At 41.9% G+C, this 16,742-nt stretch overlaps 1 protein-coding gene across 7 annotated transcripts in view; it reads right to left on the bottom strand.

The window, feature by feature from the left end:
- The window catches only part of RASGRP3 (RAS guanyl releasing protein 3), a 106,855-nt gene that overhangs the window by 70,857 nt on the left and 19,256 nt on the right, over positions 1-16,742 (bottom strand). For 3 of the 7 annotated variants that reach the window (XM_037066585.1, XM_037066586.1, XM_037066583.1), the window contains exon 1: positions 5,025-5,410. The exons of the other annotated variants lie outside the window; for them this stretch is intronic. The gene's annotated coding sequence lies outside the window, so the exon portion shown is untranslated. Of the gene's footprint in view, positions 1-5,024; positions 5,411-16,742 lie in introns of those variants that run through there. 7 annotated transcript variants of the gene reach the window in all.

Here is a 16,742-nt window from a genome sequence, read left to right on the forward strand (position 1 = left end):
ACTTCAGAAAGGCCTACTATAGTAGCCACTACTACCACAAAGCTGTTCATCTGCTTCCGCCCCACCCTCGCCCATCCCTGAGTTTGTAAGCCCTGGCCAGGATAATACGCAGCTGCACTGTAAAATCATTGGCATCACACGCTGTCATTTTTATGACCTTGCCAACATACTGATAATGCTTTTATACAATGAACCAGATTGCCACGACAGAAAGCTGACTAGTAGCGAACACGTTCAATTATTCTAGCACGTTGGACCCCTCGTGGCTGTGGGCAGATGACTCTGCAGAGGGGCAGAGTTGCAGTGGACACTTTGCCCAGTGGGCGGCGTGCACTCTTTCCCATGGACGTACGGCGCTGTAACCAGGCAGAACCTCCAAGAATGCTGATGGCTTGTTTTGTCAGGTACGAGGAGTGCTGCGCATCTGACTGCATTTCTGTATCTAGAAAGCGAACCGATATTTTTCTAAAGCTGAATATTACATCATGCCGTAGCTGGTATGACTCCCACTTAATCACACTGGATCTGCAGGGGAAGAATGTGACCATGAAGTTCCTTTAAAAATATTACCCTAAACAAACACTATTGTGACTGTAACTACGCCAACCTTGTTCCTGAAGCCAAGTATCCATAAGCTTGGAAATACCATGACTGCGTGCAGGAAATGGAATATCAGGAAAACAGTCACCCATTTAGCTTCTGTCCACCAGAGATAATACAAATTACAGCACTTGGGATCACAAAAGACAAGTTCATAGTATCATTCAGAGTCAGAAGCCTGGGGACCTAGTAGAGCTCTGCCAGTTACTGGTTCCGTGACCATGGACAACTCACTTTCTCTCATTCTCAGTTTTCTCACTGTAATGATGGCCTCTTTCTTTCATAACAATGGGCCAAAAAATGCCTTATAGCCCAAAACTCCCATATAAATGCAGGAATTTGGTCAAAACCATAGATGGGCTCAAAGAAAACCAAAGCACAGCAAACCTACACACCACAGACTCCAGAGATGCTGCTGCAACCATTTAAAACAGCAAATAAAACCAGCCTTTTGAATCCACAGAACAAGGGAAATGTGCCCAAACAGCTGAACAACTCTGAGAACTGTAAATGAGCAATTTATCTGAAGGGAAAGAGGGACCCAAGGGAGTTAACTCTCTGGGAATAGGTTCTTTGGAACACACAGTCAGGCAAAGCGCAGAAACAAAACCAGCCCTGCATCATTAAATTTGTTCCCTTATCCCAAAATGTCCAGGAAAAATCAACACAATTTTGCTTCAAACTAGCTCTGAAGTATGACTTTGGACTCTTCTGTGATTTCAAGATCATCTTATATGACTCCATGTAATACCCATTGGACTACACCAATTATTATGGAAATAAGCACAACCAAACAAGAAATAGAGGTAATTTCCAGTGGTTTTGGTTCAGCAGACTGCATTACTGATAAATCTTAAGTTCTTAGTTTTAGAAACATCAGGCAGGTGAGAAGCAGGTTAAAAATTCCCTTTTCTTGCTATCAATAGATTAATCTCCAAAATGTGTCATCTTGTCATAACAGCCTTGAAAAAGCATTGGTAACTTTCTCAAAGACATCCATAAATGGCCTACTTAATTTTCCTCCTGATTAACCAAAGGTCCCTTCTGTTACTTATGAATTACTCCCAGCTCTTTCTCAGCAGCAGCCCCAATTTAGACACCTAACCACTTGGAGCAACGTGGAGAGCCCAGTTAAATCTTTTGAAGCGTTCAAGAAGTAGGATTCCCTAAGGGCTCTGCATCTATCTGGCCGATGACCCGGAAAAGCCTCAGGTTCATGGTTCACAAGTCAGAGGGCGGTCTTCAGGCAGGCAGCAAGTAGAGGGGTGAAGCTTGCAACCGGCAAAGGCAGGTGCAGGCTGCATCCAGTCAGCAGAGAACAGCACCCCTCTGCCCCCCGCCCCGTCACAGCCAGTCCCCTGGCTTGCAACCCTCCCTGCAGCTCACAACAAACAAAAGGAGCAGACAGAGGGAAGGACTGTGTTACTTCTGTTCATAAATAATCACCACCCATGTGGACAGCCAACCTTCCAGGCTGAGTTACAAGAACCAGGCCTGATAATAGTTTTATCATCACTAAGCAGGCTATTTGGGGTGGGGCATGGGTGGAGTCGCTGTCCTCCAAAGGAAAGGAGTGACAGGAAACACCGAGGAAAGGGCCAGGAGGGGCAGTGACAGCAGTGCGTCCCAGGGTAGTAACAAAGCTTCAGGTCAGCGCTCTCCCCAACTCGAGGGCTGTCCCTGAACTGCCATTAGAGACAAAACACAGCACCTGTCACGGCCCTGTACAGCTTGGGCTTCGACGGTCACCGGGGAAACCTCACCCTTCCTGCCACGGAGAGTTCAAAAAGGCCCTGGTGCATGGTGTGTCTCAGTATACCGTGCTGAAATAGTCTCATTTGCATTTGATGAGCTTTTTACATTTAAATATGGGGCATTAGCATACGCGTTCCACTTTTAGTTTGTAATGTGTACAGGTTCTGGAGTCTGACCGAGGGGCCACCTTTGCCTGTGCCAAATATAGCCGGTGGCCCAAAGGGCCTCTGAGCTTCAGTTTCTCCCGAGATAACACTGGAAGAACAATACACAGCACAGACACACAAGATGATTATATAAAAATAAGCACACATGGTTAGCAAGGCATCTGGCATAGTCAGGGTACAATGAATGTAAGTGAAAATTCATAGTGTTAATATTATGATGGTAAAAGTAGCTGAAGCCTTGAGCTCACTTTTCTGGCTCCACCCCAAACTGGCCCTGTGACCCGGAGAAATCCGATACAATTTCCTCATCTTTATAAGAAGGCGTTAAATCGTACATTCCATAATTTCTACCCAGGCCTACACAAGTTGTTGACTCAACATACTATCTCCATGTAAAACAATTATTTTCGTTAGTCTGTTATCAATATTTCAAAAGTCAGTGGACCACTGGGGTTTCCAAAGGAATCTGCTTTCACAAACTCAGCACTCGAATAATCCAAAGGCTATTCTGCCGTTCACACTCCCATCTTATTTGTGGGTAGCTCTATTATTTCAGAGGCACCATTTCACCAGAAAGTTCTTTTCCACCATGAGCCTGTAGAAAAGGTAGAAGGGCACCAGAAGCGAGCTCCCTGCAGGAGGGCCCCGGGCTCAGCTGGCACCCTGCAGTCAGGCAGGGACGTCTCTGGGCCACACGGCCACATGGCCACAGGGCCACAGGCTGACCCAGCGACCTCACGCAAACAGCTTGAAGAGGAACAAAGAAGTTGGAAATGTTTCTTCTTATTGCATACATTTGGTTTTGTGAATTCTTCTACATTTTAAGGAAGAGACAGGAGGGAATTTCCCAATGTCAGAGAGCCATTTTTCCAGACAGGGTATCTGAAAATGCTTCCTTCCCTGGTCTTTGGCTGATGTGGGACTCGAGACCAGCTGCGCTGAGGTGACCTGTGGCAGAAGCAGCACACTGGGTGTTTTTCAACCCATTCTTCCCTTACAGCAAGGCGAGGTGGTGGTGGAGGAAAAGCAGTCCTTCCTCCCAGCAGGAGACAGAAATGGTAAGAAAAGTGTACAACCTGAGCATGTTGGACAGGCTGTTGGTCACCTGGGGAAACACTTCAGGGTGCCCTGGGCTTGTCACAAGCCAAATAACTACATGCTAAGAATTCATTTTTTTCCCAGATTTTATTTGTTTAGTTTTAGATAAATGGAAAGGGAGGGAGAAAGAGAAGAGAAACATCAGTGTGTGATTGCCTCTGGAACGTCCCCTACTGGGGGCCTGGCTCACAGCCCAGGCATGTGCCCTAATGGAAATTGAACCCGCGACCCTTTGGTTTTGAAGGCCAGCACTCAATCCACAGAGCCACACCAGCCAGGGTGGTAAGAATTCATTTTAAAACAACTACACTCTCTGGCCCCCTCCTCAATATTGAGGTGATCCAGAAAAAGGAACTTGTTGGGTTATCTCCCCACAACACTCTGATTCCGGAGGCCTGTCACTGCCAGAGGTTTACATCGCCACCAGTTCAGGATTCTGCCCTCTCCCCTTTTCCTTCTCCTTTCTTCTTAAGCATTCTCTCTGTGATGGCGGAGACAGGACAAAAGTCCCCAAACAACAGCTCTGTTCCAGGTTGGGGCCTGCTTTGCCGCACCCCCTAAAAGTGTTGCCCAGTGAACTGGAGAAAGAATAGGTCCTCTCAGTTATTTGGGTGCTGGGCCCCCCAGAGTTGATCATCAGCTTCAGGCAACACTTTCATAATCAAGGGCAAAAACAAGGAACCGAGATTTCAAGCATCATAAAGACACCAACTTTCCCTTATCTGAAATAGGACTACCAGAGGCAATAGAAAATTTTAGCGTTAAAGTAAGGAAGGCGAATTAACTTGTCAAAGGAAAGAGCTATAAATCGTATCTCTCCATGGCTTAGAAAGCACGCCTGAAATCTAAATATGATTTCTAATAAAAATCTACCTATTATCTTGTTAGTTTTCTGTGCTGCAGATTGTTACACATGGTTAAACGGGAGCATCTTCAAAAGTGACTAGGAATGGTCAAGTCAGCCATATAATAAACTCACAAGTTATTTCTGAAAAATGATTTTTTCAAGTTTCATTGGTTAAAAACTGATTAAAATCAAATTTCAACTCACTTCTATAGCTTCTCTCATTCATGATCTGAATCTCGGCTTTGAACCTGAACACCACAGACCATTGAAATCCTGGACACCAAGAAATAAACTTGCTGTTTTCTAGATAGGAATCAGGAACGATGTCCCCGCTCATCCTTAAAATTAGAAAACAACGTTGAAAATAACAGGTTCTTTTTTTTAATGGAAATGGCTATTAATCACCAGTGCAAACAAAATACCTCCCTTAGTGCCAGAGGGAAACAAAAATCAAAATGAAAGATTGAAAGATTGTTGGTGGTTTGCAGTGCGCACACACACACACACACACACACACACATACACACACACACACACGAAGCTCTCCCGTTACTTACTGTGCTGTCATCACGGTGCACCCTGCCTGCCCAGCTGCCAAGTGCCAGCCAGCCTCAAGCAGCTGTTTCCTTCAGACTGGGGCTCTGCGTCTTAACCAGTCACATGCGTCTCCTGATAAATACTGCCGCTGTGCCAGGAGGTCAGAAACTGAAGATCATTCTTCTTCTAATTCACAAACCTTCTCTTAACCCCTGAGCTGGCTCAGCCCTTTCGTTTAGCATGCAGAGTGGTACATTCCACAGCGTGTTTTCTTTTAGCTTCCACCCCCAAACAGCTGATAAGTCACACTGGAGGGCAAGTGGAAAGCTAATGGGTGTGCGGGGCGGGGTTGGCGTGAGGAGCCTGGCAGTCCCTAGGCTCTCTCATCTTACGCAGGTTTTCACCGGGGCAGCAAGGAGGAACCACTGCCGGACACAGCAGGTGGAAGCTGCGCTCCCTTCCCCGTGCCCTCGGAAACATCAGTCTCTGACTCCGTCTGGGTTTCTCTTTCTCAGCATTCCAGGCTCCGGTATGTTGGACAAGCCACCAGGCTGAGTGGACTGTTCTGAAGAAGGCAGACTAACAGTTTAAGAATGCTTAGGTTTGTGAGCAAATGACCCATGGACTTGAACAACAGGGTGGGGATCAACTGCGGGAGCAAGGTGAGGGGCCCGGGGAGAACAATGGAGGGAAATTGGGACAATTGTAATAGAACGGTAATAAAAAAAATGGATGCTTAGGTTTAATGTCAACACAGCCAGGGCCACTGTGCCCAGTGATGCGGAGGGGCAAATGTGTGAGGAGTTCATGCTGGTTTAACTGAAGGGCTAACAGAAGTGATTTCAGGTCATTTAAAACAAACTTCTGCATCATTATTGTTGGACTGTGCCAACATGTGGGGGTACAGCAGAGCGGTTGAGATTATCCCCTGAGGCATGAGAGTGAAACTGACAGAGCACTTTACGGGGTGCTGCTGCCCCCTTTGGTGGGCTAGGACACTGGACGCACCTGCTGCTTCCCCGGCAGCTCTCAAGGTGGCGAACCACCCTGGGTGCTTTGTTGAATTCGTACTTCTCCCCCAAGCTGATTTTCCCCCTCTCCAAGGAAAACCCTAACTCTCTGGCTTCGGGTAGTATCTGACCTTGTGTGGTATTGACTTCTTCGTATAGTACCTGTGACACTTTCCAAAATCAGTGCCTGAGCAGGGTAGAGTGCAGATATGAGAGCCAGCTCACTTGGCAACGTGAACATCTGAACAGTTTTAAAAGGTTAGAATGCCCCAGGGGATTTCTGAACCATGATGAACCTGTCAAACTGTCAACCTTGATTTTTAATAAGTGAGATCTTACTCAACAAAAGAACCTGTGGGGGCATTTTTTCACATCTGGGTTTTATCCTATAATTATTTACAGTGTTTATCAAACCAGAAGTTTTTTCCAAAATTACAGAAAAAGACCCCCAAAACTCCATCAAGCCATTCTTTCAGGGGACTAATTTATTAACAACACATGAGGACCTAGTGTGCAAATGGAAACTTTTTTTGCAAGCTTCAAAATATATCCCTTTTTAAGGGTTCAATGTTAGTAACAAATAAACTACAGATATTAAAATATAGTGTGTTGAAATACATATTGCCATCATCAACATTTCTCCTCACGTGCTGACGTGACCAATCACTCAGAAACAAAAAAGGAGACCTAAAAAGATTTAAAATATTATATTGATTTACATATACTTTGTGTTTACAGTAACAGAAACTTCCGTGAACTTATGTCATCCATGCATTGTTTTATTTGCCGCTGACTGTTAATTATGCTCACAGTCCGTTTCACACCACCTAGCAAAAGAGAGACTTCTTGAAATCCTTTGATGACCCACAGGAATAACAGCCTTGGGACAAGTAAGCATAGAGTCTCTTGTTCTATTGGCTGAGAGGGAGGGATGGATCCTGATCTCACCTACGGAACCAACTCTCAACGTAGCCCAAGACCATAGACCCTTCCAGCAGGTCCAAGAGCACTTGTGAAGGCTGGACAATGACACCCTCTTCCGGCCTTGCAAAACAATCAACCCCACCTCTCTGCCCAGACTGCCTACAGGTACCAATCATTTCCTTCGACTCAAAAAGAGGGGCTCTCCTCCGGCCAGAAGCCCTCATCCCTGGACTGGAGTCTCACCCTGTGCCTCCCACCTGCTCCGGACCCCGCCTCCAACAACACCTTCTCTCCCTGTCTGCTCATGCTCCTTAGTACCTAATCACACTCACATTGCTTTTGTGTCCTAAAAGCATTGCTCCTCTGCTCCTATAATTACTGCCCGAACCCACCCATTCCCTTCACAACTCAGCTCCTGGAGAAACACCTCTTGTCTCCGTTGTCTCTCATCCCAGTTAAGTATCAACCTGCTGATGGTCTGACCTCTTCTTCCCACTTCACTAAAACGCCAAGTCACCAAAGACCAAGGTTTTCGGACACATTTTGGCCTTTCTCCTCCTCATCCTCTTGGCTCCATTAGACCCATTTCACCAAGCAGTCCTTAAATATTTTCTTGCAGCGTCTTAAAATGTTACTCCTACCCTGGCTGGTGTAGCTCAGTGGATTGAGTGCCGGCCTGCAAATCAAAGGGTTGCTGGTTCGATTCCCAGACAGCGTACATGCCCGAGTTGCAGGCCAGGTTTCAGTTGTAGATACACAGAGGCAACCACGCATTGATGTTTCTCTCCCTCTGTTTCTTTCTTCCTTTCCCTGTCTCTAAAAATAAATAAAATCTTTAAAAATTTTTTTACTCCTACCTCCTTCAGCTTCCTACACGGACTTTTGTTTTTCCTCATCTTCTTTTCTTTCCTCTTTTGCCCTTAAATATACAAAGTTCCTCTCTTCTTTCTGTTCTCTAACACCTCTTGCATGCCTTAACGTATTACCAAATGACATTGTGGTTTCCTAATCGGTTGCTTTGCCTCCAAAAAAATGCCGTCTCTGCCTTCAATTTATCTTTGTTTGTTTGTTTGCTTGTTTGTTTTTTACATTTTTGTACTGAAAGCTTTGCAGGGGCCATGGTGGTACCCTAGGCACCTTTGTGTCCCCAATCTATGACTGGGCTGGGACACATTCCATGGCTGTTGCATTTCTTACTCTGTATTATAAGTAGGTCTTCCTATGTCTACATTCCTTGTAAATTTTGACAATCTTAGGGAACACTGACAACTTCCTCATTTTATATCCCACCCTGGCTCATACAGTACCTGATGTGGAGGAGACATGTCGCTGAACCAATGCTGAATAAAGAAAGTGAGTGACTCAAGAGAAAGATCTTCTGCCTATTCCATTAGGAAAACATGTACGTTTGCAAAAACTGATTTGATATTAGGCCACCCCAAAATCTAAAGTAATTCCTCCCCCCAAAGAAATGATGGCCTCGTTCTATGACCATACTGTAATAAAGCTATAAAATACTTATCACAAAAGTATAAGTCAAAAAGAAACCAAGCTCTAGGAAAATTTTTATAACACTTCTTTTAAAAAATTCATTGATTGGAGAAGCAATTTAAAAAGCAATTATAGGATGCTTAGAAGTTTTTTAATAATGAGAAAATCACATATCAAATATTGTGGGCAGAACCAAAAGAGTTAATTAAAGGCAAACTGACCCAAGAAGTTGAAAAACAACAAGCCAGTCATCATGGAAAAATATAAAAGTTATTGAGAAAGTGTTTCCAAGAAATGTTTTTAATCCAAATTACTTGCATAATCAAGTTTTCACTGATCCTTATGCCACACATAATTTCCAAACTATATAAAATGTTCAAGTGAACAGAAGTAGCAAAAGGCTAATATAATATCTGTGATTTAAAACAGACTGACACAGCATAATAAAGGAAGCCACAGACTAACCTCACATATAAACACAGTTTACCTTAGAGATGTAAAAACATCTCAATATTAAGGAATGCATTAGCTTAATGACATAAATAAGTCAACTGAAAAAAATTTGCTTTGGCACAATGGGTGATCTTGAAAAGACTTTTGATAAAATTCAATATTATTTTTTAAAAATTAATAAAACGGAGTTGGGAGAATTTTCTTAGCATGCTAGATTTATTGATAGCAAACTGAACACAAAATCAGAAACAAGAAAAGGATGGTCATTGTCACTGCCACCATTTAGCTCCATTCTGGGCATTTGAGCCATTGCAACCAGACAAGAAAAAGAAACTAAAGAAAAATTGTGAGAAGGCAGAAGACAAAATTATCCAGCTTTTACACGTTACCATCATTTACTAAACAAAATCAACATGTTTTAAATACAGAATAATTAGAAATGTAAGTGAGATGCGGCTACAAAATAAACACACGAAATTCATAGAATTTTCCATATAATAGCCAAAAACTGTTTAAAAATATAATGGAGAAAATTTCATTCATAATGGCAACAACAACAACAAAATTCCTAGGAATATCAAAAAAGTGAATAAAATATTTTAAAAATGAATAAAACTTTCCTGAGAAAACATTTCAATAAATGGAGAGTTATACAGTTTTCCAGGATTGAAACTCAACACTATGAAGGTGTCAGTTCTCCCCTATTTAATTGACAAATATAATTAAATTTTGGTTGAAATCTCAAAGAGATTTTTAAAACAGGCCAAAAAAGAAATCCTGAAGTTTATCTGAAAGAATTTTAAAAAACTGAGAATGGCAAAGAAAATTTTAGAAAACAACAAGGAGGGGATTCTAGGTATTAAATGGCCTAAAACCTTCAAAAAGTACAAGTGCAATACTGGTGTTGAAATAGGCAGAGCGTTGGAACAGAACAGAAAGCCCAGAAATATAGATACAGGAACTATATGAAAATGTTTACTTGTTAAACACGGTATTTAAACCCAGTGGGGGAAATGACGTATTCAATAACTGGTTGAATAGTTAATTACTATGAGAAATACAGATGCAATTGTACCTCACACTGTATGCAAAGCAACTGGTGGACTAGAGTTAAATGCGAAAATAAACCCACGTGCAAACTTGAAGACAATCGTGGTTTTTTAAATAATCTTCCTAATTTTAATCATGATTAAATACTTTCATCATGAAATTTACTTCAATGATGATCACCAAAGCAGAAACCATAAAGGAAAATTTTAAATATTTAAATAAAATGTAAAATGTATATCAAAATAATCCCACTATAACCAAAAGTGAATCACAAATGACAAAATAAGATTTAAAAATGAAACCTATATGGTAAAGGGTTAATAATCTTACCATATAAATAATATTTATAATTAACAACTGGGCAGAAGATATTAGAAGAAATATAACTGACCAGTATACATATGAAAAAGAGTTTGGCATCCTAAAAATAATATATGTTACATTTGGATACAATATATTACCTCCAAACTTGACAAAAATAAAAAATTGATAATTCCCTATGTTTCTAGGAGGTTTGGAAAATGGCACCTTTATACTCTGCTAGCAAGAGTATAAATTGATGCAACACGTAGGAAGAGAATTTTGTAATATGTTAGCAAAAGCTTTTTAAAGTATGTATACCCTTTGGTTCATAAGTTTTTGTTCTAGAAATATACCCCAAGAATACGGTATGGATTTTAACATATATAAGAATATTTCTCACAGCATTGTTTATACTGTTTAAAAATTAGACACAATCTGTGTGCCAAAAGTAATGGAATAGATTATAATATGCTTATAAGAGGTAGCACTTTGCCATCATTATAAAATATTTGAACAATATTAACATGGAAAAATATTCAACAGAAATTAAGTGAAAAACACAAGTTATAAAACAGTTAATTCAGATCTAATGTTCCTAAGAAAATTTGTCAATACGTGTAAAAGTCTGAAACATTTCATATATCAAATGTTTAACAATGGTTATCTTTGGGAGTCGGGCCACAGACAGGTGTTTTCCCCTTTTTCTGCTCATCAGCTTTTTTCTACTGTCTCTCTGATAAACGGGTATTGGCTATTCATTTTTAACTGAGAAATTTTCTACGTAAGAAAAAAATCACACTTAAGTATTTTAACCATTACACAAAGAGAAGGAAGACATTGAGAAGAAATGTGATCAAATTTAAAAAAAGGACTCCAAGCAGAAAAGCCTGGCCATCCATTAACAAAGCAAGACGCTACCACCACACTGTCTCAACTTTCTGGTCCTGGGCCCAATATTTGATAGCAAGTCCCCGGAAGGGGTGGAACTATCAGGTTAAAAGGATGCAGGAAGACGGGGGAAGCATGGTCTTTCTTGAGCGCCCTGAATTCAGCTTCTCAGAGACGTCCTGATGGGCCTTGGTGACTATTTGAGGCATTCCCTTCCGTGGAAATTCCCAAATCGTATCTATCCATCAAATGCATGCCTGGTCAGATAACACACACCTCCCCCGCCTACTGCCGATTGGTCCATCCACCTTGTTCCTAACTCCAAACAAGCTGTTCCAAGTTGGTAAAACGCCACCTGCTGGTCAACATGAAGTACTAACTTCCGCATCACAGTGTTTTTTCTTTCGGGGACTTTTTACACAACATTACTCTCCTATTTCTCTCATTCAGCAAATTCTGCCTAGTCATCTCTGCCTCAGATACATATGCTTTTTTTATTCTTTCGCCTCTTTCTTCTTTCAACATCTATCTAAGTATTCAGGGAAAATTTTCTTTCCTCCTCCTTCCCCTGTTCATCCCCTTGAACCATGTATCAGCCCAAACACCAGGCCCCAAGCACTAGGGACATGCCTATAGCAAATAGAAAGAAGAAGTTCTTAAAAAATCTGAGAGTAGAGTTTTTCCTTTCTCAAGCCTTCGAACAAAGCATATCGTTGTCAACACCTGAAAAAATATAGTGTCTGTGTTTGATGCATGTTGGGTTTGGGGACTTACCAAAGTAGGTGACAAAAATCTCTGCTTTCCAAGTTTATAATCTCTCTGAGAGAAAAGTGGAACAGGTCAAAAGCCATGCACAAGGAATAATAATTATTATCTATCATATCAGTATTGATAGATATTAATAATTGTACCTATTAATATATTATAAATAATATATAACAGCCCAACGCCTGTGCCGTTGTCACCGCCAGGTGACCTTCGTGAGAAGAACAAGCCTGCCCACGACTAGTAAGCACCTTTGAAAGAGAGAGATACAGATGTGGGTTGAAGCCTGCATGACCCCAGACTCCGCACATTTACCCCCGGAATGATTTAGTAGCTGCAAAAGTTGTCACAGACTCCTGGCTCATCCTTGTCTAATTGAACCTGCTTACTCTCAAGCACCATGGCCAAGTCAATGGTACTGCACTTCGGGCCTTAATTATGGGCATGGCAACAGTGGTCTCCTGTTACTATCCATGGCAAATGTGCGATACTTCAGCCGGTGCTAGCCTGGTAGACTGAGCGGCATTTGTAACATTGTTCCTGGAGAATGACGCCTTCTATGGGTCACACACATGCTGAGTTCCAAATAACTGCTATACATGTGAGCCTTTGGAAGGCAAGCCATTCATGAATTGGAGGCGGGCTGTATAAAGATAAAAAGAAATGGAAGACAGCCCCTACCAGAGCAGCCTCTGCAGAAGGCACCTCCTGGCCCCAGGTCCCCCCTCCTTCCTTCAGCATCTCTGGAGAGACTCCCAAATGTCGGGGCAGATCTGTCTGCATCAAAAACAGACTTCTGCTTTTATTTTCCTGTCCCTTAGCTCCTCTCTTTCCTTTCTTCAAAATTCATTTACTTTAAAAAACACATTACATAACACAAAACATATTGGTATAATTGCATTTACTTCATCGAGTTCACGTCAATTCGCCTTTATGGCAGCATTTTTCCTCTACCTAATCAGCTGCTTAGATTAAGCACGAGTTCTAGCAGAAGTTTCATTCGGTAAAACACGAAGGGGAACATTCAGTTTCATGGAGCAAAGCACCTCACTTAGCATAATTACTTACATAGTAACTTATTCCCCTAATAGTTTTATTTTAGCACCTTGACTTGACAGCAATTTTTATTAATTTGTGAGGATCTCACCCCTATAAATGGTGTACTAGTGGTAACATTAATCTGAATCTAAAACTTCTAAAATGCCGCTGCTATTTCCAGAAGTCTTTTAGTTCTTGAAAAAAGTTGCTTAGGAAAAAAATCCCCAAGGCTGTCTCTGGGCATTTTTCTAAGAATCAGTTAGTGTTTAGGAGATAATAGAGGGCAGTTTGCCTTCCTATTCAAGTTTCCACATCATCACTATACCAAAGCTGAAAATACAAAGCTGATTCGGAGATAAATGAGGCAAAGGAAAATATTCAATTTTTTTTTTGAAAAGTGGGATAGCAAAATGCACGAGGTAGTGGCTAGGTCTTGTAGGACTCATAAGAAAAGGCAGAGTTAAACTTTAAATCCTCTTATTCTGTTTGTGAATGATAGGCCCCTCGTTCCCCTCCATCCCCCACAGCTGCTTCACTCAGCACCGGCCTTCTGAATCTGCTAAGCAGCCCTGGGTTCACACACAGCCCCCCGGGCCTTGGCTGGAAGAAGATGCTCGGCATACATTTTCCAGAATGAATGAATGACTGAATGAATTTTTACACCATGGTTATAATTAGAAAACAGCCATATTAGTTTGAAACCAAACCCATCTGCTCAAAATTGTGCATAATTCTATATGTTCTCCCTAATCATTCTGCTCTTCATTTTACCATATTATCCAAACACAGCAAGCTGACTATGAGTCCTATGTTTTCATCCTTACTGCCAAACAGCTTGCTCAAGTTTTAACCCAAACATTACTGTCTTTAGGTTTTAAATCTGTGAGACCTGAGCTTCTGATCTCATTTCCACATCCTTTTTTTTTTGCTTTATTTTTTTAATTTAATTCTTATCCAAGTACTGTTTTCTGTTTTATATTCCCTGCCCTGCCCCCCCAGTGCTCCCTACCTCCCTCCCATTTCCGCCCCCCACCTTAATTATTGTCCATGTGTCCTTTATACTTATTCATGTGAGTCCCTCCCCTTTTCCCCTATGATTCTCCACATCCTTTATACATACTTCATTAAACGTGGCCATGACTGACTGACACTGTACTTGCTCAACCTTGTGGCCACAGCCCTGGGATTTCATACACCCCCACATGTAAAAGGCCACTGGATAAGCTATTCCTTTTTATGAATTCCCGGGAACACAGAGGCAACGGCAAGCAGAGTGGGAACCCGCCTGCGGAATGAGTATCTCACATTCTCGAAACAGGATTTTCTTATTTTCAGATCAGCAGGAGGTAAACAAATGTTTTTAGAAGCGCCTTTAAAAATGGTGGGAAATTTCCAATTTTTTCCTGTTCTAATTAAACAAGAAGTGTTTATTCTCAAGGCTTATCTTTGTGATTGCCATTCTTACTAGCAAAAGGCCATAGATTTAAGTTATGCTAAAACTCTCAAACTAGGGACCAGTGGAGGGGAGGGGAGGGGTGAGATGAGAGGTGGGCGCTGTATTCCTTTAATGTAACCACAGGAAGTCAGAGCCCAACAAAGCTCTTGGCTGCTGGAGTTAAACACATATAGTGAGAAATCAGTAGAGGGAGCGTGGGCTAAAACAGCGGAAAAATACCAGCCTAAATGTTGAGGCTTTAATAGGTATTTAAATACCTATAAATTATGTTAAAATATATATGTTCTACTGATCAGAATAACTACATTATCACATTGAAGTGTAGTCTTACATCCTGTCACAAAATAAGAAAAGCAGGACTCCTGTGTGTGTGTGTTTTTACTTGATGAGATATTTAAATTTGAAACGCAGTAATGCTCATTATAGCAAGTCACACAAGGGAGAGATACACTAAAGGGAAAATGTTAACCCCTCTTTCCCATTCATTCCCATCTTGCTGAGATACATTTCTCACACACCTATGACATATGTATCTCATATACACATGTATGTATGAGGTTCTATTTTCCCATTTAAAAAAGTAATCCACTATTAGAATTTTTCCCCTTTAACAATGTATCACGGTGACATATATGGGCTCCAAGGTCATAATATAGATGCAAAGTATTTGGTTTAATAGTTGCATGCACCTCCACACTGTAATGAGTTAAGATGCCCCCGATGTTTTGCCTCCATAAGAGGGTTGCAGTAAACACCTCTGCGCACATACCTTTCTTTTCTAGGGCTTTTGTTCCCACAGGCCAGAACTCCAGAACCAGAGGTAACAGGATTGCACAGTTATTCATGGTACTATACATGCTCAGTTATTTCCCCAGAACTAAACTAAGAGCAGCGCAAGGGTCAAGGCCTTCCCAAGACTGACAAACATCAACTCAGAGGATCAAGATTAAAAAGTCATTCCAGAATGATATCCAACTGAATATTGACTGAGTATTAACTGAATTGTGTTGAATCTTGCTTGCTTTTCATGTAGAATAATAATATTTTCCAAGATCAAAGCATCTTAAGCCAAACTGATTAAAACTTGTCAACACTGAAGGCCCTGGCTGGTGTAGCTCAGTGGATTGAGCACGGGCCTGAGAACCAGAGGACTGTGGTTCGATTCCCAGCCATGGCACATGCCTGGGTTGCAGGCCAGTTCCCAGCAGGGGATGCACGAGAGGCAACCAACCATACATTGATATTTCTCTCCCTCTCTCCTTCCCCTCTAAAGATAAATAAAATATTTTCTCAAATTTGTCAGTGTTGAAAGTGTGTCTCATTTCCCCCAGCTAATCCTTAGGATCGGGCGCACACCCAAAATTCCACGAACTCTAAAGGCCTCTCCAGTTGTAGAATCAATTGTTGATTCATTTTTTAGTGTATAAGCACCTGTGAACCGATGGTATAATGCACAAAATGGTAATATTGCACTAAAAGTATTTTACCGTACTCTCTCTGCTTGTCATGGCAGTGTGGAAAAGGGCGGCGGGTCACAGCCTCCCTGGTTCCCACCCATCTCCCGGACTGTGGATGTAGAAACCAAAGAGCCTTCTCTTCCTCAGGCCGCCTCAGTAAGGCAGGAAGGGGCCCCGCAATCCAGACACAGGGATGAGGAGCACCCCACCTGCACAGCCCCAGTCCTCCTGGCTGGGGGTGTTTACCTAAAACCACCTCTTCTAAATTACCCCGTCTGGCCATGCTATTTGGTTTGAAACTCTGCGGTGAGAGGCTGGACTATGTCTGCCTATATATTTAACAACATATATATTCCCCATTACCCTTAACTAATAATGCTAAGCCAGCCAACATACTCTGAGCCACAAATGACTGAGCTCAGGGTTCTCTGACTTAAGAAAAGAGAAAATAAGTTATGTTTCAACATAAAGGAAATTTGTTCACATTATCAAAGCATTCTTTGTTTTATACAGCCACTCATCACAGGGTTAACGAGAAATCTGTGCACCCCTGAGTGCATTAAAAGTGGCATTCAACCAACCCAAATTCACCTCGCATAATTCAAGCACACATTTGTTAAATAAAATAAACATGAGTCCGATTTTGGACCCAACTTACTGGCCCAGATGGTCTGTGTCTTTTCCTTCGCAACAAAACAGTGGGCAAGCAATTCCCAGCCTCCCGGGAGCGTGAGAGGCGGGAGCGTGAGAGGCGATTTCGCAGCCTCCCAGGGTGCTTAGAAGTAACCTGCTAAAAATAGCCCCTCAACTTTCAAGTTAATGTCCTCAGCAGAGGGGCCGGTGAAAATAGAAATCGACTGACATATGCCCCCAGTATTCTAATTCCATAGAGCTACTATTAGG

This window comes from Sturnira hondurensis, unplaced genomic scaffold (assembly GCF_014824575.4).
Source record: "Sturnira hondurensis isolate 20B ecotype Veracruz unplaced genomic scaffold, ASM1482457v3 Scaffold0016663, whole genome shotgun sequence".
Taxonomy (NCBI): domain Eukaryota; kingdom Metazoa; phylum Chordata; class Mammalia; order Chiroptera; family Phyllostomidae; genus Sturnira; species Sturnira hondurensis.